Below are 24,107 nucleotides of genomic sequence, written 5' to 3'. Positions count from 1 at the left end.
AGTGGTGGATAACTGTTTGTCAGGTTGGAGGGCGGTGACTAGTGGTGATAGCTATGTGGAACTAGCTTCCAGTAGAAGTGGTAGAGGCAGGTTCAACATTGTCATTTTTTAAAAATTTGATAGGTATATGGACATGAAAGCAATGGAGGTTTATGGGCTGAGTGCAGGTCAGTTGGACTAGGTGAGAGTAAACGTTTGGCACGAACCTGTTTCTGTGCTGTCATTGTTATATAGTTATATAGATTTAAAAAGTGGAGGAAGCGGAGGGAGAAACACAAGGTGATAGGTGAAATGGCATGGGGGGATTGAAATAAAGAGCTGGGAAGTTGATTGGTGAAATAGATACAGGGCTGAAGAAGAGGGCATCTGATAGTAGAAGTCAGAAGGCCATGGAAGAAAGAAAAGGGGGGAGAAGCACCAGAGGAAGATGATTGGCAGGAAAGGAGTCAAGGTGAGAGAGGGAAAAGGAGAGCCGGAATGGTGAAGGAGGAGGAAGGGGAAGGCATTACCAGAAGGCTGAGAATTCGATGTTCATGCCATCAGGTTGGAGGATACCCAGACAGAATATAAGGTGCTGTTCCTCCAACCTGAGTGTGGCCTCATCACGAAAGTGGAGGAAACCATAGATAGACATATGGGAATGGGAGTGGGAAGTGGAAATAAAATGGATGGCCCCTGGGAGATCCCACTACTTCTGGTGGATGGAGTGTCTGTGAAGTGGTTGTCCACTCTGATTAGATACCCACTTCTCCAGCCTGCATCTCTTTCACCAAACAACTTCCCAGCTATTTGCTTCACCCCTCCCTCTCCCGGTTTCACCTATCAGCTTGTGTTTCTCTCTCCTCTGCCCCCACCTGTTAAATCTTTTTTCTTCTCCAGTCCTGCTGAATATTCTCAGCCTGAAATATCGACTGCCCTCTTTTCCATAGACGCTGCCTGGCCTGCTGAGTTTCTCCAGCATTTTGTGTGTGTTGCTTGGATTTCCAGCATCTGCAGATTTCTCTTGTTTGTGAGAGGAAGTTGAAATGGGATCTGAAGGTAAATTTTTCACACAAGGAGTAATTGGTATCTGGAAAATGCTGCTAGAGGAGATGGTGGAGGAGGCAGTAGAAGTTACTGAGGCAGCTGGACAGCTACTTGAATAATGAGGGGATATGGAATTAATGCAGATAAGTAGAATTAGTATAGATAGACATGAAAGTCAGTATAGACAGACCCTGTTTTTATCCTTATGTACTGCATATGTTAATCAAAATGGCTTCTTTGTTTGTTAAAAGTAAAACTGCTTTGTTGTTATGCTAACTGCTGAGAGAGTGTTGTCTTGCAGAGCTTTCTCGGAGCTTCTCGCAGCCTGTTTAGGTTTAAAATTGCTGATAACGGGGACTGTATTCATTTGTTAACCAGTGGGGTTGGATGTCATTTTTTTCTTGTGGGTCTGGGAGCTGGGATTTCACGGTCTTTTCGAGAGTCGGGGAAGAAGATGCCAAAAAAGGTGGACGTGTGCCGCACTGCTCGGTCGTCCACTTTGGGTGGTCCCAGGTGAGAGGTCGTGGAGGTCAGAGGAGAGCAAAGAGTGGTCGAACGCTTTGATGGTTGATGTTTGATGTTTGATCTCCAACAATGTGCACTAAATGGCGACTTTTACTTTATTTTCTTTCTTTCATATATACTGTATCATTAGTAATCATTTAGTTCTAGTAAAATCCTTAAAGTATATTTTATAACTGTATCTGGTGTGAGCTTGATATTGTGCATTAACTTGTTTTCCACAGCACCTACGTATATGGGAGGCGAGTGGCTGGAATTTATCCCCCAGACATATACCAGCCTGTCGCATAAGCGTTACATTTGTGGGGTGCTCATGTCCAGGATTGGATTTTCAGTGGTTGTGGAATCGTGCAGGCCAGTAGTGCAGAGAACGACAGAGATAAGATTGTAAGCTGGTGCGATTTAGAAGATGTACCTGTGCATTATGCGTGTGTGGTGAGCAGAGTGGATTTTCGGGTTTCAGGAGATGCGTTAGTGTGGGGGTTGAGTTTGGTCAAAGGTATGGGGAAGGTAGAACTGATAGCTAGAAGGTGTGGAAAAGAGGTGGAGTCTAGCTGGGTGTTGGTTCGTACAAGTGCTGACGTTATGATGTTGGAGCTGCCAGCGACGGTCAGCGCTCCGGGGGAGGCGGGGCCGAGGGGCCTCCACACCCTCTCGGAGGATGAGGGTAATGAGACATCAGAGGAGGAGCTAGATCTAGAGTCGATCCCTGGGGAGTTGCCCATCACTAGTAAAGGGGGGTTGGAGGGGGAAGGCGTGGTTGGGTCCCACACACCCAGGTAGGGTGGAGGACTCCGAGCTGGCAGCAGCTCTTAACTCCCTGGTGCGAGTGGCCAAGAGGCCACGGCTGAAGCTGGGGGTGTTCTCCAGAGCCAAGCTTACTCCGGAAGGTGGACTATGAGACCTGGATCGAGCATACGTCTCTGATGTTAGAGGAGTGGCCAGGCTCAGATGAGGAGAAGAGGCAAGTGATGGTGGGAAGTTTGAGGGGTGCAGCGGCCAGAACAATCTGGGAGTTGAAAGTTGAACAGCCCGGGGCTTCAGTGGCGGAGTGTATAGAAGTTTTGGAGGGAGCGTTTGGGTTGTCAGGGGATCCCTGGCTGCTTTTAGCAGAGTTTCAACACATGGAACAATGGAGAGGAGAAAAGCTCTCCGAGTACATATTTCAGATGGAGGGGATGCTTATGGAGTTGCAGCGGCGGGGGGTAGTGAAGGCACCTAACATGGCTAGAGTGAGGATGAGTCAGATATTCAGTGGCTCTCTGGAGGAGGACAAGGTGGCGTGGAGTATCCGGCAGTCTTATAAAAAGGGCCCCCCTCCATCATTCAGGCAACTAATCAGAGAGGTGCGGGAGGAAGAGAGAGCGCTGGGGCAGAAAAGGGGCTCGGGCCACTGGGAACGATCCTCAGCAATAAAGGAAGTGGTGGCCGGGTGGAGGACCGAGAAACCCAAGAAGTCCCAGGGGAGTAAGGGCCCCCTGCTGGAGGGGAAGGACAGGGAAAGTACCCACTCCTGGGGGCGGCCCATGCAGTTTGCTGGGAGTGGCAGCCGTCCCGGGAGAGGAGGGGCAGCGGGCAGCGTGTGCTTTAACTGTGGGAGAGAGGGGCATTTCCGGTGGGACTGTGAGTAGCTAAGGGTGTGCTATAGCTATGGGGACAAGGGACACTTTCGGTGGGATAGTGAGAGACAAGGCGTCCCACGGAGGGCCAGCCACCTGGTGAATAAAAAGGGAGAGGTGTCGGGAAACTTAGGAGAGGCTCAGTGTGGGAACGAACTGGAGCATCTGGAGGAACACATTCCCGGAAATCAGCCAGGGGTCCACCGGGTGCCCACGCCTTTATTCTGGATGGATGGCAGGACCCCGTGCCAGTGTGTGCCTACAGATAGAGGGAGTTTATGCAAAAGCCGTTCTCGATATGGGATCGCAGGTGACCTTATTGTACTGGTTGTTCTACAACAAATATCTAAAGCATTTGCCAGTAACCCCATTTGACGCACTGCAGATTTGGGGCATGAGCAAAGGTGATGATCCGTACGATGGGTACCCGTCAGTGAGATTGGAGTTCTTGGAGGGCAATTGTGGGAGTGTCCAAAGCTATTGAGACATTGGTGATGGTGTGTCCGGACCCAGTGGAAACCGGTGGTGCTGCCCTCCTGGTGGGGATTAACTCCCTCATTGTGCGACGGCTCCTGGGAGCTTGTAAAGAGAAGGGGGGGAAGAACCTTCTGGAGATTCTCTCAGTGCATCCAGTGTTTCAGGTGGTATTCGCGATTGGGACCCCCAGATTCCCTGGTGTACTGGCGGGCGAAGCCCTGTTAGTAGGCGCCCTGGATGATCTTGAGGGAGAGACACGATTTCTGGCAGGGGCGCTGGTGAGGCCTGAAGTGCAGAGGCCAGCAGTGATACATGCGAGGGGTATGGCCGTAAGTGTCAGGAACACTACGGCAAGAGAAATCACCTTTAAGAGAGGGATGCCACTGGCACATTTGTTCCCGATGATGGTAATGTCTAGCGCACCATTGAGGGCCACTAAAGGGATTAGAACACCAAAGGGAGCTGACCACTGAGGTTTTTAACTTCAGGGATTCTCCTGTGTTGCCAAAGTGGAAACAGAGGCTAGTGGAGAAGATGTTGAAGTTAGAAGATGTCTTTTCTCAGGGCGAGTTTGATGTGGGCTGCTCCAAAAGCACCCGCCACACCATCCGGGTGATGGAGAACACTCCATTCAGAGAGAGGTCATGGTGACTGGCCCCGGCAAGTGTTGAAGATGTGAGGCAGCATTTGTGCAAGTTCAAGGAAGCTGGGATCATAGCTGAGTCTAGAAGCCCCTATGCACCCCCAATAGTGGTGGCACAGAAGAAGAATGCATGTGCATTGACTTTGAATCAGCGAACTGTCCCGAGGGTCGAGGACGCATTGGCCTATCTGAGCGGAGCGAAGTGGTTCAGTGTGCTGGACTTAAGAAGTGGGTATTACCAGATCCCGATGAGTGAGGGCGATAAAGAGAAGACGCCCTTTATCTGCCCGCTGGGGTTCTTTCAGTTCGAACAAATGCCCCAAGGCATATGGGAGACCACAGCCACCTTCCAGAGGCTCATGGAGAGGACTGTGGGGGATATGGATCTGCTGGAGATGCTGGTGTACCTAGACAATTCAATAGTGTTTGGATCTACTTTGGAGGAACATGAGAAGAGGCTGTTAAATGTGTTAAGCTGGCTTAAGGAGGAAGGTCTGAAACTTTCCCTGTACAAATGCCAGTTCTGCAAGTCATCAGTTAGCTATGTTAGCCACATAATTTCATGAGAGGGAGTGGCTACTGATCCAACCTGGCCATGACAAGCTGGCCGGGACCCCAGAAGGTGAGCGCTCTATGCTCTTTTTTGGTGTTCTGTGGGTATTACCGCCAATTCGTGAAAGGATACGCTAAAATGAGTCACCCGTTGAACCAGCTATTGTGTGGATATCCCCTAGTGGGAAAGAAGAGGAAGAGGGACTGGGGACAAGATGCTGAAGGATACTGGAACACGGTGGAGCCCTTTGGCTCGAGCTGGGATGGTGAATGTGAAGAGGCATTCCAATCTCTGAAGAGGGCACTGACCCAGGCCCCGATGTTGGCTTTTGCTGATCCCCAGAAGCCATATGTCTGCACACTGATGCCAGCTGAGAGGGTCTAGGAGCTGTCCTGTACCAGGAGCAGGGCAACGCATTGAGACCAGTGGCATTTGTCAGCCGAAGCGTGTCACCATCTGAGAGAAACGATCCCATTCACAAGTTGGAGTTCCTGGCACTGAAATGGGCGGTGGTGGACAAGTTGAGGATTAGCTATACGGAGCTAAGTTTGAGGTGAGAACGGACAACAATCCTTTCACTTATATCCTGACTTTGGCAAAACTGGATACTATAGGACATTGGTGGTTGGCGGCCTTGTCCGTATATGATTTCAGCCTGAAGTACCGGCCGATGCGGACGTTTTGTCACATCGGAAGCATGAGGAACAGGAGATGGACGAGGAGTGGGAGAGCATTCCTGCCCCTGGGGTGAAAGCCATGTGTCAGTTTGCTATCACCGTGAAGGCCGAGGGAAGGGGAAGGCTGGAGCGAGCCATGGACCATTTGGGGGCTTTTGATGGCACCCTGTCCCAAACTTACTGTGACCTGACCACACTGCAGACTAAACATTTGCCGGAACTAAGTCTGAAGGACTTAAGGCAGCTGCTCAGCGGAATGACCCAGGCCTTGGCACTTATTGGAGGGTGGTAGAGAAGGGGGATGTGGCGTGGGCAGAGAAGACGAAACATGCATCTGTGCCTCTGTTATTGAAGGAAAGGCTTCGGTTAAAGTTGAAGAACCAAGACTTGTACAGGGTCACGGCGCCTCCGGATCAACCCTGGCATTGGCAACTGGTCATGCCGGAGAAATATTGGCAGACTGTACTCCAGGCCTTGCATGGTGATTCTGGACACTTGGGGGTGGAAAAGACCTATGGATTACTCTAAGACCGGTTCTACTGGCTCTGGATGAGAGGGGAGGTTGAAGAATTCGGTAGGAAATGCAGTCGTTGCATCCGGAGGAAGACCCTGCCAGCGTCGGCGGCTCTACTGTTGCACTTGCAGAGTGCGGGACCCCTGGACCTGGTGTGTATGGATTTTCTGTCGATTGAGTCTGACACCAACAACACCGCGAATGTCTTAGTCACCACGGATCATCACACTCGATATGCTCAGGTGTTTCCCACTAAGGATCAGAAAGCGACGACAGTGGCGAAGTATTATGGGAGAAGTATTTTGTTCATTATGGTCTCACCAGGTGGATGCATCGTGATCAGGGGCAGGACTTTGAGAGCCAGCCTATCCATGAATTACTGACTATGATTGGGGTTGAGAAATCAAGGACCACCCCTTATCACCCACAGGATGATCCTCAGCCCGAGAGGTTTAACCGGACCCTGTTGGGTATGCTCGAGATGCTGGAGATTGGGCAGAAAAGTAAGTGGAGTCGACATATTGGACAATTGATTCACTATTACAATTGTACTTGCAATGACGCTACAGGGTGTTCGCCCTATTATCTGATGTTCGGGCAGGAAGCAAGGTTACCCATTGACTTGTGTATTGGGGCTGAAGTGGGTGAATTACCCAGGAAGCCCTATCTAAAGTATATGTCCAATATGAGGAGAGAGTTGAAAAGGGTGTATGAGTTGGCCGAGGCAGCGGCTACCAAACAGAATCAGAGGAATAAGAGGAGACATGATCAGAAAGTGAAGTTCGCTCAATTGTTGCCAGGCAACCAGGTCCTTCTACGGAATTTAGGACTCCCCAGTAAGCACAGGTTGGCAGATCGATGGGTGGCCACCCCCTATGTGGTGGAGAGTCAGATGCCGAATCTACCAGTTTACTGGGTGAAACCCAAGGATGGGAAGGGGCCTGTCAAGGTACTCCATCGGAATCACCTGCTGCCCCTGGGTCAAGAGGTGCAGGTGGATAAAGAGCCAGAGTGGGAGGCTACGCCTAGTACAAGGACTCTGCAAGGGCGCAGGATGAGGGAAGAGACGGGGTCGGTCCTTAACCTGGGAAGAAATACTGATTCGGAAGATGACAATTCAGATGGGTGGCCCCTGAGTTAGGTGAGAGGAGGAAGGGTGTTGATGAGCAGACTGAGAGGCAGCCAACACTGGGGGGAGAGAGGGTGGAACCCGAACACGAGCCAAAGGGTTCTCAGGTGAAGAGGGAGTCCAGTGAGGGAGAGGGTGGGGGTCCGACAAATAGACCTGGGGTGTCTTAGGTGGAAGGGTCAGCAGAAGGGGTACAGAGATCTCAGAGAAGTAGGCACCCCCCAGAGCGGTTGACATATGCAGTGCCAGAAAAACAGAGTGTAATCTCTACTGCCCTGGGCAGTTATGTCACTGCACCTGGGTTGGATTTTGTGTTTTGCAAGAAGCATTGGGGAACTCTGGTAATGTCATGAGGGCATGACTTTTGTTGATGGGGAAGAATGTACTGCGTATGTTAATCAAAATGGCTTCTTTGTTTGTTCAAAGCAAAACTGCTTCATTGTTATTTATCTTGCAGAGCATTCTTGAAGCTTCTCACAGCCTGTTTAGGTTTGAAATTGCTGATAACGGGGATTGTATTCATTTGTTAACCAGTGGGGTTGGATGTCATTATTTTCTTGTGAGTCTGGGAGCTGGGATTTCACGGTCTTTTCGAGAGTTGGGGAAGAAGACGCCGAAGAAGGTGGACGTATGCCGCACTGCTCAGTCGACCACTTCGGGTGGTCCCAGGTGCAAGGACGTGGAGGTCGGAGGAGAGCGAAGAGTGGTTGAACGGTTCGATGGTTGAGCTCCAACAATGTGCACTAAATTGACTGAACTCTGATAAGCTTTGGCGCCTTTTACTTTATTTTCTTTCCTTCATATATACTGTATCATTAGTAATCACTTAGTTCTAGTAAAATCCTTAAAGTATATTTTATAACTGTATCTGGTGTGAGCTTGATATTGTGTGTGCGACGCTGCGTTAACTTGTTTTCCACAGCACATACGTATATGGGAGGTGAGTGGCTGGAATTTTTCCCCTAGACATATACTAGCCTGTCGCGTAAGCATTACACTTAAAACTTTATGACTGTATTCAAGCCAGATGTGTACAGCCAGTCCTCATAAAATAACCAATTTATCTTAGTAATTTTCCACTGAATCTACACAACACTATCTCCAAAATTAAAACATGCAGTGCCTACAACCAAATGGAAAACCGTAATAGAGGATTAATCGCAGCTTTGAAATAAAAACAGTAGGATCTGTATTTCAGTGCCTTTGGACTGTTCCATGAACTAATTATTCTTTCAGTTCGCTTCTGGTCTGGAAAGTATGTAACCTACTGCTTTCTGGGTGGAAAGGGAATTTACATTCACAATTTTTTTTATCCTTACTCCAAATTTGTGCTCTTTATTATCTTGTGATTAAAAAGTTTGCAGTTATTGAAGTATGTCAGGGGTTATTGTCTCTTCGGCAGAGTCCATGTTGCTCCCTCAGACCTGACACCGTGGAGATTGAGACCACATGTGCATGTAACCAGGACTAAACAGACAATGAGCCAAGTGTTCTCATGCTTTTTCAAGGAAATCTCACACACTTTAAATTCTCCTCAGCAAACCTGATCTCAATACAAACATAAAAAAACTAATTGAAAAAGGAATATTATGTTAATTGTGCTTTCTTTCAGAACATATTACAACAAAACCATCCAATTATTAAACTATTTTTGCAGTTGTTACAACCTAGCACAATTGTTGTTTGCTTTAAGCAAATCTATGTTCCTTGTGAAATATCATTTTGATTTTCCATGAAAGTAGTGGGTGATTGTGGTGAACAACGTATACCTGTCTGGACACACCCCCACCACTGACTGCTCCTGTGGTTCCTCCCACTGACCGTGGCTCCTCCCACAGACCCTGGTATAAAGGCGATTGAGGCCTGAGCCCTGCCCTCAGTCTCCAGGATGTAGCATGGTGGTCAATTGCTGCTTGTTCTTTCTTCTAGTCAATAAAAGCCGGTATCTCGCTTCATGTCTCAGAGAGTTATTGATGGTGCATCAGTGATAAAGCCTTTGCTCATTTAGTGTATAATCTTGTAGTTCATCCACATTGGATATTTAAACAGAAGGTCAATAGTCCCTCATTTATATCATTGCAAATGCTAATCCGGTAATTGTTGGTTTCAGAGAATAACAAAGCAGCCTCATTATTCAAGGAATAATTAAATGATTCATTTAAATCCAGACAATGTTAAACATAGAAACATAGAAAACCTCCAACACAATACAGGCTCTTTGGCCTACAAAGTTGTGCCAAGCATGTCCTTACCTTAGAAATTACTAAGCTTACTTGTAGCTCTCTATTTTTCTAAGCTCCATGTACCTATCCAAAAGTCTCTTAAAAGACCTTACCATATCCACCTCTACCACCATCACTGGCAGCCCATTCCACACACTCACTACTCTGAGTAAAAAACTTACCCCTGACATCTCCTCTGTACCTATTCCCCAGCACCTTAAACCTGTGTCCTCTTGTAGCAACTATTTCAGTCCTGGGAAAAAGCCTCTGACTATCCACACGATCAATGCCTCTTATCATCTTGTACACCTCTATCAAGTCACCTCTCATCCTCCATCACTCCAAGGAGAAAAGACAGAGTTCACTCAACCTATTCTCATAAGGCATGCTCCCTAATCCAAGCAACATCCTTGTAAATCTCCAGTGCACCCTTTCTATGGCTTCCACATCCTTCCTGTAGTGAGGCAACCAGAACTGAGCACAGTACTCCAAGTGGGGTCTGACCAGGGTCCTATATAGCTGCAACATTACCCCTCGGATCCTAAATTCAATTCCACGATTGATGAAGGCCAATACACTGTACGTCTTTTTAACCACAGAGTCAACTTGTGCAGCTGCTTTGAATGTTCTATGGACTCGGACCCCAAGATCCCTCTGATCCTCCACACTGCCAAGAGTCTTGACATTAATTCTATATTCTGCCATCATATTTGACCTACCAAAATGAACCACTTCACACTTATCTGGATTGAACTTCATCTGCCACTTCTCAGCCCAGTTTTATATTCTATCAATGTCCCACTGTAAATTCTGGCAGCCCTCCACACTATCCACAACATCTCCAACCTTTGTGTCATCAGCAAACTTACTAACCCATCCCTCCACTTCCACTATATAACAATTACAGCATGGAAACAGACCATCTCAGCCCTTCTAGTCTGTGCTGAACACTTACTCTCACTTAGTCCCACCTACCTGCACTCAGCTCATAGTCCTCCATTCCTTTCCTGTCCTATCCAATTTTTTTAAATGACAGGTCATTTATAAAAGTCACGAAGAGTAAGTGTTCCAGAACAGATCCCTGAGGCACACCACTGGTGACCGACCTCCATGCAGAATATGACCCATCTACAACCACTCTTTGCCTTTTGTGGGCAAACCAGTTCTGGATCCACAAAGCAATGTTCCCTTGGATCCCATGCCTCCTTACTTACTCAATAAGCTTTGCATGGGATACCTTAACAAATGCCTTGCTGAAATACATACACATGTGAACTACATATACCTGTCCTGGACACGCCCCTCTGCTGACTGCTCCTGTGGCTCCTCCCACAGACCCCTGTATAAAGGCACTTGGGGCACTGCTCCTCCCTCAGTCTCCAGGATGTTGTGTGGTGGTCTCTTGCTGCTAATAGTGGTCTCTTGCAGCTAATAAAAGCCTATCATTCACCTCCCATCTCCGAGAGTAATTGATGGTGCATCAACACCACATCTACTGCTCTTCCTCCATCAATGTGTTTAGTCACATCCTCAAAAAATTCAATCAGGCTCGTAAGGCTTGACCTTCCTTTGATGAAGCCATGCTGACTATTCCTAATCATATTATACCTCTCCAAATATTCATAAATCTTACCTTTCAGGATTTTCTCCATCAACTTACCAACCACTGAGGTAAGACTCACTGGTCTATAATTTCCTGGGTCATCTCCACTCCCTTTCTTGAATAAAGGAACAAAAACCATCCACAACCTTCCAATCCTCTGGAACCTCTCCCGTCCCCATTGATGATGCAAAGATCATCACCAGAGGCTCAGCAGTCTCCTCCCTTGCCTCCCAAAGTAGCCTGGGGTACATCTCATCCGGTCCCAGCGACTTATCCAACTTTATGTTTTCCAAAATCTCCAGCACAGCCTCTTTCTTAAACAGATACAGTTCTTCAACAATAAAATAAAAAATCTAATGCAGAACTTGTTAAATGCCCTCAATCATTCAACAACAGAACAATGAACATTATTACCCCACTATTTCAATTCTAATGTAAATAGGAATAATTGCATATATTGAGAAAAATTCATTTGTTGCCTCCCGAATGCCAAGGTCCAGGATGTCTCTGACCGGGTGCATGACATCCTTCTACGAGAGGGAAAGCAACCAGAAGTCGTGATACATGTTGGTACCAATGACATAGACAGGAAGAGGGATGAGGTCCTGAAGTGTGAGTTTCGGGAACTAAGCAGAAGGCTGAAGAACAGGACCTCAAGGGTGGCATTCTCAGGATTGCTGCCAGTACTACGTGATAGTGATGGTAAGAATTGGAGGAGATGGCAGTTGAATGCGTGGCTGAGGAGTTGGTGAAGGGGGCGGGGTTTTAGATTTTTGGATCATTGGGATCTCTTCTGGGGAAGGTGGGATCTGTACAGATTGGATGGGTTGCACCTGAACTCAAGGGGGAGCAATATCCTTGCAGGTAGATTTGCTAGCATGGTTCGGGAGGGCTTAAACTAATTTTCAAAGGGGATAGGACCCGGAGCAATCGAGCAGTGAAAGAAGTGCATGGAGTAAAGCAAGACCAAACATATAGAGAGGTTTTGCAGAAAGAGAAGCAGAATAAAGGGTGTTAAGGTAGTAAGGTAGAAGGGCTAAAGTGTGTGTACTTCAATGCAAGAAGCATCAGGAACAAAGGTGATGAACCGAGAGCTTGGATACATACATGGAATTATGATGTAGTGGCCATTACAGAGACTTGGCTGGCACCAGGGCAGGAATAGATTCTCAATATTCCTGGATTTCAGTGCTTTAAAAGGGATGGAGGAGGGGTGGCATTACTGGTCAGGGATACTATTACAGCTACAGAAAGGGTGAGTAATGTAGCAGGATCCTCTTTTGAGTCAGTATGGGTGGATGTCAGGAACAGGAAGGGAGCAGTTACTCTGTTGGGGGTATTCTGTAAGCCCCCTGTAAGATACCGAGGAGCAAATTGGGAGGCAGATTTTGGGTTGTTATCATGGGTGACTTTAACTTCCCTAATATTGATTGGCACCTGATTAGTTCCAAGGGTTTGGATGGGACAGAGTTTGTTAAGTGTGTCCAGGATGGATTCCTGTCACAGTATGTTGACAGGCTGACTAGGCGGGGATGACATACTAGATCTAGAATTAGGTAACGAACCGGCTCAAGTCACAGATCTCTCAGTGGGTGAGCATCTGGGGGACAGTGACCACCACTCCCTGACCTTTAGCATTATCGTGGAAAAGGATAGAATCAGAGAGGGAATCTTCAAGTTGATGCGGCACAAAGGAACCATGTGTGTCATGGAGGTGGGTGGCTGGGAAGAGACTTTTACAGTGGACCGCCTCAAACCGGCGTATTTGGACATTGAGCAACCAGTGAGGGTACCCGCACCGTGCCGGCAAGCCCGGCCACCCAAGCAAGCCACACAGACTGGGGGCTCCACTCCCCTGATGGACATTTCTTGGGGGGGGGGGGGAGGTGGTGTGGTGGTCCGCACACGCGGGACTCGAAACGCCATCGGGAGCTGCAGGCATTCGTGCGGCCTGCCTGCTCGGGACAGACCTTCTGGGGACGGTCTAACACCACATCTGCCCCACTGGATGCAGGAACCCATGGGAGGGGAGATCTAAATGTGCAAGTTTGAATCAGTAAAGTCATTCCGAGTTCAGCTCTCTCTGCCTCCATGTGTTCCTTTTGTAGCGCGTTACGCACAACTACACCCTTGAGTTTAGAACTCACTAGTAGAGAGGTTGCTGAGGAGAAATAAATCAGGAACTGTAGAGTTTCTATTGCCATGCTCTTGTGATATCAGAGCCATTTTGGTTGTGTAGGACTTCTTTCCATCCCAGACCTTCTTATGAATTGGTTTCTGATTTTTTATTTGTCATTTTATTTGGAGCCTTGGCAATATTGGCTCCAGTTTACTGCCCCAGGCCCCTTTAACTTGTTTAATATCCCAGCCAGTCATGAAATGGTGATTTGCCAAAGCCAATTTCCAGCTTGCCTCCTTTTTCTCCTAGAAGTTGAGAGTGTCCTTAAAGACTTAAAATAAACATTAGCTTTATTTGTCACATGTATATCAGAATATCCAAACATACAGTGAAATGCCTGTAAGTGAACTCATGCTTCAAAATAGCATGCCCACAACTAAGTAGCCCTAACCCATACACCGGTGGAAACAGGGAGAACAGATGAATTCCTTATACACAGCAGCACAAATTGAACTCCAGTCTTACAGCTTTCACTGTAATGTGTTGTGTTGCCCCCTACTTAGAGAAAGAGGTGATCTTCATCAAGTGGCAAGGGTGAGATTATAATTGAACACAACATTAACATTCTGTAGATTTTAAATAGCAACACAATAGGGTAGTGATCTCTGGCTCACTGTCTATGTGCCGTGCCAGTGAGGATGATTTGGCAAATTAATGTGTGGCTGAGGACCTGGTGCAGGGGGGCAGGCTTTCAGATTTACCCTTCTGGGGAAGGGTATGACATGTTCATAAGGAAAATGTTGCAGCTAAACCCAAGGGGAACCAATATCCTTGTGGGCATTTTTGCTAGAACTGTTGGGGAGGGTTTAAAGTAAAAGGAAACGGAGTGATTGGGCTGAGGATGGAGTAGTTGGTATACAAGCAGAGTCAGTGTGTAGTGAGACTGTCCAGACAGATGATAGGACAAAATTTTCAGTCAGTGGGATGAGTTGCAATGTATTGGGAAAAAATTAAATATGGTATCAAATACAGGACTGAAAGTGTTATATTTGAATGCACACACTATACGGAATAAAGTAATGTCAAATTAGAGATTGATAGGCATGATGTTGTTGGCATCACTGAATCATACTGAAAGAAAATTGATATCCAAGGATATACCTTGTATCGAAGGAACAGCAGGAAGGCAGGGAGGGGACATGGTTCTGTTAATAAAAAATGAAATCAAACCTTAGAAAGAGGTGATATAGAATCAGAAGATGTAGAATTGTTACAGATAGAGTTAAGGAATGATGGTAGAAGTGTAAAAAGACACTGATGAGTGTTATATACAGAATTGTGTATGGTAGGCGATATTGGGGATAGAAAATGCATGTCAAAAAGGCAATATTACAATAGTCATGGGGCATTTCAATGTGCAGGTAGATTGGGAAAATAACGTTGGTGCTGACATTGGATCTCAAGAGAGAATGTTTGTAGAGACCCTATAAAATGGCTTTTTTTTTAAGCAGCTTGGGGTTAAACCCACTAGGGGATCAGCTATTCTGGATTGAGTATTGTGTAATGAACTGGATTTGATTAGGGAGGTTAAAGTAAAAGAACCCTTAGGAGGCAGTGATCATAATATGAGAGGGAAAAGATAAAGTCAAATGTATCACATTACCGTGGAGTAAAGATAATTACAGAGGCATGAAATAGGAATGGGACAAAGGTAATTGGATGGGGACACTAGCAAGACTGATGGCAGAGCAGCAATGGCTAGAATTTCTGGGAGCAATTCTGAAGGCGCAGGATACATACAACCCAAAGAAGAAGTCAATATTATCATAGAAGATACCATAAGTATTTTTATTTATATAAAGGGTAAAAGAAGTGAGAGTAGATATCGCACCACTGGAAAGATAGTAAAGGGGGACAAGAAAATGGCAGATGAACTGAATAAGTATTTGGCATCAATCTTTATAGTGGAAGACATTAGCAGTATGCTGAAAATTCAGGGGGCAGAAGTGAGTGCTGTTACTAGGGAGGTGCCTGGAAGGCTGAAAGGTCTGAAGGAAGATACATCACCTGGACCAGATGGATTATACCCCAGGGTTCTGAAAGAGGTAGCTGAAGAGAATCTGGAGGCACTAACAATAATCTTTCGAGAATCATTCATTTCTGGCATTGTTCCAGAGGGCTGGATAATTGTAAATGTCAGTCCACTCTATAAAAAGGGAGGGATGCAGAAGAGAGGTAATTATAGGCCAGTTAGCCTGACGTCAGTAGTTGGGAAGATGTTGGAGTTATTAAGGAAGAGCTTTTAGGGTTCTTGGAGACGTGATAAAATAGGCCAAAGTCAGCAAGGTCTCCTTAGTTATCCTCTTCTCTGTTTGAAATTTTTTTGGAATTCTTTGTGGAAATAACAAGCCGGGTAGACAAGGAGAATCTGTGGTAGTTGTGTACTTGGATTTTCAGAAAGCTTTTGACAAGGTGCCAGACATGAGGCTACTTAAAAGAGCCTAGGCGTTGAAGGAAAGATAGTAGAATGGATAGGGCATTGGCTGATTGGCAGGAGGCAGAGTGGAAGTAAACTGAACTTGTTCTTCCTGGTTGCTAGTGACTGGTGGTATTCTGCAAGAGTCAGTGGTTTATCACATTGTATGTCAATGATTTGGATGATGGAATTAATGGCTCTGTGGCAAAGTTTGTGAACAATATGCAGATAGGTGGAGGGCAGATAGTTTTGAGGAAGCAGAGGGGCTGCAGAAGGGTTTACACAGATTAGGCTAATAGGCTAAAAAGTGGCAGATGGAACATAGTGTATGGCCATGCACTTTGGTCATGAGCCAGGATGGCGTGTGGTCACCTAGGCCGTCCATGTGTAGGAGCCCATTCACGGCAGGCGACTCCGAAGGTACGGATCAGGAGCGCCTTAAGCTTAGTGTACCTGTCCTCTGTTGGTGGCTGGTGTAGGAAGTCAATAATCCGGCCTGCCGTTTCCTGGTCGAGCGTGCTGACTATGTAGTAATACCGCGTAGATTTGGCTGTAATGTCTGATATTGAACTGGGCCTCAGCCTGCTCAAACCAAACGTGGGGTTGAGTGGCCCAGAATGTCGGAAGCTTCAGAGAGACCGTGCTATGTGAATTGCTCAGATTCATGTCTGATTGCAGAGTCGCTGGTTCCAGATGCCATCTGGAACGTTGGGGGTCACGAATGTAGTTGCGCGCAAAGTGCCACAAAAGGAACACACGGAGGCAGAGAAAGCTGAACTCAAAATGACTTTACTGATTCAAACTCTCACATGACATGATGTCAGACCATCCGTGGGCCGCGCATCTGCCTGCAGCTCCCGATGGCGGTTTGAGTCCTGTGTGTGCGGACCGCCACAAGGGGTTACTAATCCCTGGGCACTTCTGAAAACAATCAGTACAGGCACAGTTCATGGCGGCACTGTTAATAAAAACCCAAGGAGCCTATTGTGGAAAACACTATTTGTAATGGAACCTATACTTTACTCCATACATTCCTGAAACACAGCTTTCTCATTGATATTTAATCTCCTGCTGCAGTAAGAATAGAAGCTATTTGATCATAAGGCTGCAAGTGTTCATATCCTGCCTTGAGACTGATCAATTTTGGAACACCAAGGGACTAAAGGAATTTGTAATCCAAATAAGAGCATGGACAAGGTAAAAGGAATAAATAAAGTAATGAACAGTGGAGAAGCCTGAGTGGTCCTGAAGTGTCAACATTTTCTTTAACACCACAGATGCTTCTTGACCTATTCAGTACCTCCAGCAGATTATTTGTTGCTCAGGTACAAACATCTGCAGTCTCTTGTGTTTTGTTGGCTACACAATTTATATCTATCTGGATTTCTTATGCTCCAAATAGATTATTAAACATGAAGAAAGTAGAAGAGAGATTTGAATCAAATGGGCACTGTTCAGAATTAATCATGAACTTAATGAATGGCGCAAAAAACTCAAGGGGAAATTGGCCATCTGTTGTTTCCTTCATTTCACTTACTGAGGCTTTGGCTTAACTTACCCAGGGGTCCTTTACAATCTGTGTGTAGGTACAAATCCTGATCTATCCACTATCAGATTAGGGTCTAAAATTGTTAGTTTTCTTCCTGTTAAACTTCCTTGATGCTTGCATATATGTTTGTATAATAACCAATGTGAAAATGTTCAGTGGATTTTCAGTCATTTGTGGTAGAGCTGGTTCTGTACTTTTTGTAGTTAATTTGTCTCTAAGCATGAGACTCACAGTAGCATAAATCACAGACTGTCCTTGTTGTCTCATAGGCTGTATTATCTAAAGAATTCCCTCATCTATCCAGATCAACTTACAGCAGAGGGAGTTGGTTAGAATTAGAGCTGCTGCTTTACTGTTAATTTTTCTACCCTTTTAAGATGACATTACCGAGGAAAAGCAACAACTTACTGGCAGTTTACGAAGCAAGAAATATAACTAAATACTTTATTAATGACAAATTAGCTGCAAAAATTATGGTACATGATCACTGCAAACAACGAAGAGGCAAGTGAAGACGAAGCTGAGTTGAGGGTTGAAGCGCAGAGTGTGAGGCAAACTCGACTGAGTTTGAAGCATATTTGAGATGGACTCGGAGCATGTGCAGCAGAGAAAAGTCATGGCAGAGGAGATTTGGAGCCCATCCACACAAAGTGTGAGTAAGGCTTGATTGAACTAAGCACTGGGCCAACTTAGAAAGCTCAGGCCCAGGCTGAAATGTGGCACAGGGTCCAGGCCCAGAGCGTATCAATGCAACAGGGCCTGGGCCCGGTGCAAGCGTTGACCCAATATCTGGACAGTTTAAATGCTGGGTCATATTGAAAAGCCTGGATGTTGGAATCAGAGGCAAGGGTCGGACCAGTTCTGCTTACTGCTCCGCAATGTGTTCACTGCACTGAGGTTGAAGCCATGGGCCTGCTCCAGCTGCTCCATAAGATAATGGTATAGGTAGAGGATTGGGCCATTTGGCCTATCGAATCTACTCTACCATTTCATCATAGCTGATCTATTTTCCCTCTCAGCCCCAATCTCCTGCCCCACTTCATGCCCTGACTAATCAAAAGTTTATCAAACCCTTCCTTAAATATACCCAATGACTTGGGTTCCACAGCCACCTGTGGCAATGAATTCTAAAGATTCTCCACTCTCTAGCCCTCCATTCCCCTACTATCCATGTGCCTATCCAAATTTTCCTTAAACATTGAAATTGAGCTTGCATGCACCATTTGTTCTAGCAGCTCATTCCACTCTCATGACCCACTGAGTGAACAAGTTTCCTGTCATGTTTCCCTTAAACTTCTCACCCAGTCTCAGTGGAAAAAACCTACTTGCATTTACCCTATCTATACAGCTCATAATTTTGTAGACCTCTATCAAATCTCCTCTCAGTCTTCTACGTTCTAAGGAATAAAATCCTAACCTAGTGAAACTTTCCTCATAACCTATGTCCTCCAGATCTGGCAAAATCCTTGTAAATTTTCTCTGTACTTTTTTTTTAAAAAACATTCTTTTACATCTTTCTTGTAGGTAGGTGTCCAAAACTACACACAATACCACAATACTCCAAACTGGGCCTTACCAATGTCTTATACAACTTCAACATAACATCCCATTTCCTGTACGCAAAACTTGGATTTATAAAGGCCAGGGTGCCAAAAGCTTTCTTTACAATCCTATCTACCTGTGATGCCCTTTCAATGAATTATGGACCTTCGTTCTACCATGCTCCTCAGTGCCATGCTGTTCACTGTGTAAGTCTTATCAAATTGCAACACCATCCACATCTGCATTTGTCTCCATCTGCCATTTATCAGCACATTTTTTCCAGCTGATCTAGATCCCTCTGCAAGCCATGATAGTCTTCCTCTCTGTCCACTACACCCCCAATCTTGGTGTCATCTCCAAATTTGCTGATCCAATTAACCACATCATCATCCAGATTGTTGACATGAATGGCAAACAATAATAGTGTCACGTTGGGTCGGGTTACAGTAGGACTCAAGTGCAGACCAATGAATGCTCTTTTACCAGGATTTATTAGGGAGCACAAGGGCAACAGTCTTTCAAAAACAGGAGGCAGGCACATATTTGGAATGGCTGGTGGAGGTCTTACCCCGGAAAGGCAGTCCAGCGAGGTCAGACGATCCAGAGCGCACAGGCAAAAATCAGGTTCCAAAACAGGCAAAATCCAGAAACACGGAGTCCGGCAAAATCAGTTGGCAACAACCATAATGCCAGGCTAGAACAACTCAGGTCAGAGCTGGGATGAACTGGCAGAGAATGTGAGACAAGGCAGGGTTTAAATAGACTGGGTAATGAGTGAAAACAGAAACAGGTGGGTGATAGTGAGGAGATAAGTGGGTAATTGGCAAAAGTCCAATAAGGAAAGGGGCTGGGTCAAAACCCACATGGCCAGGTGAAAGAAGGCAGAAATTAAGGGCTGTCATGGTCCAGAGCTATCAGCAGAGGCCCTTCGACCCAGTGTTCAGGCCGGATCCTTAACAAATAGACACAGCACTGATCCCTGTGGCACTCCACTGATCACAGGCTTCCAGTCAGAGAAGCAACCATCTACTACCACTATCTAGCTTTTCCCACAAAGCCATCAAGTCTGCTCCACCATTTCATCATGGCTGACCCCATGTTCCCTCTCAGCCCCAGTCTCCTGCCTTCTTCCTTGTATTGCTTCATGCCCTGACTAATCAAGAATCTATCAGCCTCTGCCTTAAATATACCCAATAACCTGAGCTCCACAGCCGCCAGTGGCAACAAGTTCCACAGATTCAAAACTATCTGGCTAAAGAAATCCCTCCTCATCTCCGTTCTAAAAGGGTGCTTTTCTATTCTGAGGCTGTGCCCTCTGGTCTCAGACTCTTTTGCCAGAGGAAACAACTGCTTCACATCCACTCAGTCAATGCCCTTCAACATTTGATAGGTTCCAGTTAGGTCACACACAGTACAGACCCAGAACTATCAAAAGCTCTTTCAAACCTGTGTAACCCCCTAGGTCGCCTCAGGCTCGCTCAGCTCGTTCTCGTCTAGGGGGAGCAGCCTTCAGCCCCGCCAAACTGGGTAATCAGCTGGTGTGGATGCTGTGTGATGTCCCCGCCTCGCCCAAAAACAGACAGTACACCATATGCGATTAAATGAGTACAATTTATAAAGGTTACTATAACTAAGTGATTAATAACGATACAGTATATATGAAGAGAAAATTAAAGAAAAGGCGCCAAACTTATCAAAGTCCAAACCACTTCGTGCACAGCCGTTGGAGCTCAATTTCTGAAGTCTTCTGGCCACCATTCGATCCCCTCCGAACTCCTCGACTCTCCAAACAGCTCAGGACCCTCCGAGTGGTCAACCAAGCACATCTAGCTTCATCCCCCCCCCCTCGGAGAATCTCCCGGCCTCGGACCCCCCTTTGGGGTCCGATCCTCGCCCAGCTTACAGCATTGCGTCCTCTCTCTCGACCCCCTCGCGCCGATCTGCCCAAAAGCCCGTCAACAAAAGCTTACAGACTCAGAAGAAAGAACATTAATCCCCATTTGGTTTACAAAGGAATACCATTCTCGTTATCAGTAAATTAGCATTCCTGCTAGTTAACAAAAAGAAGAAACCCTCTTTACACCTGGAATCATTTTTATAAATCTCCTTTGAACTCACTCCAGTTCACCATATCATTTCTTAAATAAGAAGTCCAAAACTGATCAGGATATTCCAGTAAAGCCTCAAAATTACATCCTTGCTTTTATATTCTTTTACTTCACCAACTCATCACCAACTCAAGCTGCAATTAACCTTTAGGGAATGCTGCACAAGGACTCCCAAGTCCCTTTATACATCAGATTTTTGAATTTTCTCTACATTTACAAAATAGTCAGAATCAGAATCAGGTTTATTATCACCGGCATGTGACGTGAAATTTGTTTACTTAGCAGCAGCAGTTCAATGCATTACATAATATAGAAGAGAAAACAATAATAAATAAAAATCATAATAAATCAGTAAATTGATTACAGTATACCTATATTGAATAGATTAAAAAGCAAGCAAAAAACCCAGAAATACTGTATATCAAAAAAAAGTGAAATAATGTCCAAGTGTTCAACATCCATTTAGGAATCGGATGAGAGAAGGGAAGAAATTGTTCCTGAACCACTGAGTGTGTGCCTTCAGGCTTCTGTATCTCCTACCTGATGGTAACAGTGAGAAAAGGGCATGCCCTGGGTGCAGGAGGTAATTAATAATGGATGCTGCCTTTCTGAGACACAGCTCCCTGAAGATGCCCTGGGTACTTTGTGGGCTAGTACCCAAGATGGAGCTGACTAGATTTACAACCTTCTGCAGCTTCTTTTGGTTCTATGCCCTTTAACTTATTTTACCAAAGTGCATGACCATCTGCCGCGTTGCTCATTTTCCTCATCCGTCTAAGTCCTTCTGTAACTTCTGAATCTGGTGATACTGTAGCGGTGTGCTACAAGCAGCGCTAAAATTACGACACGGAGTCGGTAACTGCAGTCGAAGGAAAAACTTTATTCGAAAACTTCAGCCTCACTTTTAAGCCTCTGTCAACCGGCCCCCCATGGCGAAGAGGCTCCAAAGCTCTGTGCTCGCAAACCCCCGTAGGCTATCTAATTGTGAGTCGGTTCGGATACGCTAGGAAATGAGGCGCTACATAACCCCCCCCCCCAGAACCGGCGATACACCCCCCCAATGTCCACAGCCTGGGCCAGAACCTGCTTGGGAGGTCGGCCTCTGTGCCGAGGCGCCGGAAACTCGGCCGGTTGCGCCAGGTCCACATGGGCCGGCTTGAGGCGGTCCACCGTGAAAACCTCCTCCTTCCCCCCAACGTCCAGCACGAACGTGGACCCGTTGTTCCGGAGCACCGTAAACGGCCCCTCGTATGGCCGCTGCAGCGGTGGCCGATGCCCGCCCCTTCGTACAAACACAAACTTACAGTTCCGTAGGTCTTTGGGTACGCAGGTCGGGTGCCGCCCATGCTGTGAAGTGGGTATGGGGGCCAGGTTACCGAGCTTCTCGCGAAGTCTGCCCAGGACTGCAGCGGGTTCTTCCTCTTGCCCCCTCGGGGCTGGTAGGAACTCCCCGGGGACGGCCAGGGGCGCGCCGTATACCAACTCGGCCGACGAGGCGTGCAGGTCGTCCTTGGGCGCTGTGCGGATGCCGAGAAGGACCCAGGGAAGCTCGTCCGCCCAGTTGGCTCCTCGCAGGCGGGCCATGAGGGCCGACTTCAGGTGACGGTGGAAACGCTCCACTAGCCCGTTCGACTGTGGGTGGTAGGCAGTGGTGTGGTGCAGCTGAGTCCCCAAAAGGCTGGCCATAGCTGACCACAGGCTGGAGGTGAACTGGGCGCCTCTGTCGGAGGTAATGTGGGCTGGTACACCAAAGCGGGATATCCAGGTGGCGAGCAGGGCTCGGGCGCAAGATTCGGAGGTGGTGTCGGTGAGCGGGACCGCCTCTGGCCATCTTGTGAACCGGTCCACGATAGTCAGGAGGTAACGCGCTCCGCGCGACACTGGCAGGGGGCCCACGATATCCACATGAATGTGGTCGAAACGCCGGTGGGCGGGATGGAACTGCTGCGGTGGGGCTTTGGTGTGCCGCTGAACCTTGGCCGTCTGGCAGTGCATGCACGTTCTGGCCCATTCACTGACCTGTTTGCGGAGACCGTGCCAAACGAACCTGCTGGAAACCAGCCGGACAGTTGTCCGGATGGAGGGATGCGCCAAGTTATGAATGGAGTCGAAAACACGTCGCCGCCAGGCTGCGGGGACGACCAGACGGGGCTGGTCGGTGGCGACATCACAGAGTAGGGTCCTCTCACCTGGGCCCACGGGGAGGTCCTGGAGCTGCAAACCAGAGACTGCAGTCCTGTAACTCGGAATCTCCTCATCTACCTGCTGTGCCTCTGCCAGTGCCTCAAAGTCTACCCCTTGGGAAAGGGCATGAACGGTAGGGCAAGAGAGCGCATCCGCCACGACATTGTCCTTACCCGAGACGTGCCGGACATCCGTTGTGTATTCAGAGATGTAGGACAGGTGGCGTTGCTGGCGGGATGACCAGGGGTCGGATGCTTTCGTAAACGCAAAGGTAAGCGGTTTGTGGTCCGTGAACGCGGTGAAGGGCCGACCTTCTAGGAAGTACCTGAAATGCCGGATTGCCAGGTAGAGCGCCAACAGTTCCCGGTCAAAAGCACTGTACTTGAGCTCGGGTGGCCGCAGGTGTTTGCTGAAAAACACCAGGGGTTGCCAGCGACCTGCGATGAGCTGCTCCAGCACCCCACCGACTGCCGTGTTTGATGCGTCCACTGTGAGGGCGGTAGGGGTGTCCATTCTGGGATGTACTAGCATTGCGGCGTCAGCCAAAGCTTCCTTCGTTTGAACGAAAGCGGCGGCGGACTCCTCGTCCCAGGTAATGTCCTTGCTCGGACCCGACATCAGGGCGAACAGGGGGCGCATGATCCGGGCAGCTGAAGGGAGGAAGCGGCGGTAGAAATTGACCATACCTACGAATTCCTGAAGGCCTTTGATCGTGGTGGGTCGGGGGAAGTGGCGGACCGCATCTACCTTAGCGGGCAGAGGGGCTGCCCCGTCTTTAGTAATCCTGTGGCCCAGGAAGTCAATGGTATCAAGTCCGAACTGGCATTTGGCAGGGTTGATTGTAAGACCGTACTCACTCAGTCGGGCGCAGAGTTGACGGAGGTGGGACAGATGCTCCTGACGACTGCCGCTGGCTATGAGGATGTCATCCAAATAGATGAACGCGAAGTCCAGGTCCCGTCCCACCGCGTCCATTAACCGCTGGAACGTCTGTGCGGCATTCTTCAGGCCGAACGGCATGCGGAGGAACTCGAAGAGGCCAAACGGGGTGATGAGAGCCGTTTTGGGGACGTCGTCAGGATGCATCGGGATTTGATGGTACCCTCGGACAAGGTCGACCTTGGAGAAGATCCGGGCGCCGTGC

Source organism: Hypanus sabinus, chromosome 22, assembly GCF_030144855.1.
Source record: "Hypanus sabinus isolate sHypSab1 chromosome 22, sHypSab1.hap1, whole genome shotgun sequence".
NCBI classification, from domain to species: domain Eukaryota; kingdom Metazoa; phylum Chordata; class Chondrichthyes; order Myliobatiformes; family Dasyatidae; genus Hypanus; species Hypanus sabinus.
The sequence above is the reverse complement of the archived record's forward strand: the minus strand, read 5'-3'. Positions refer to the sequence as shown.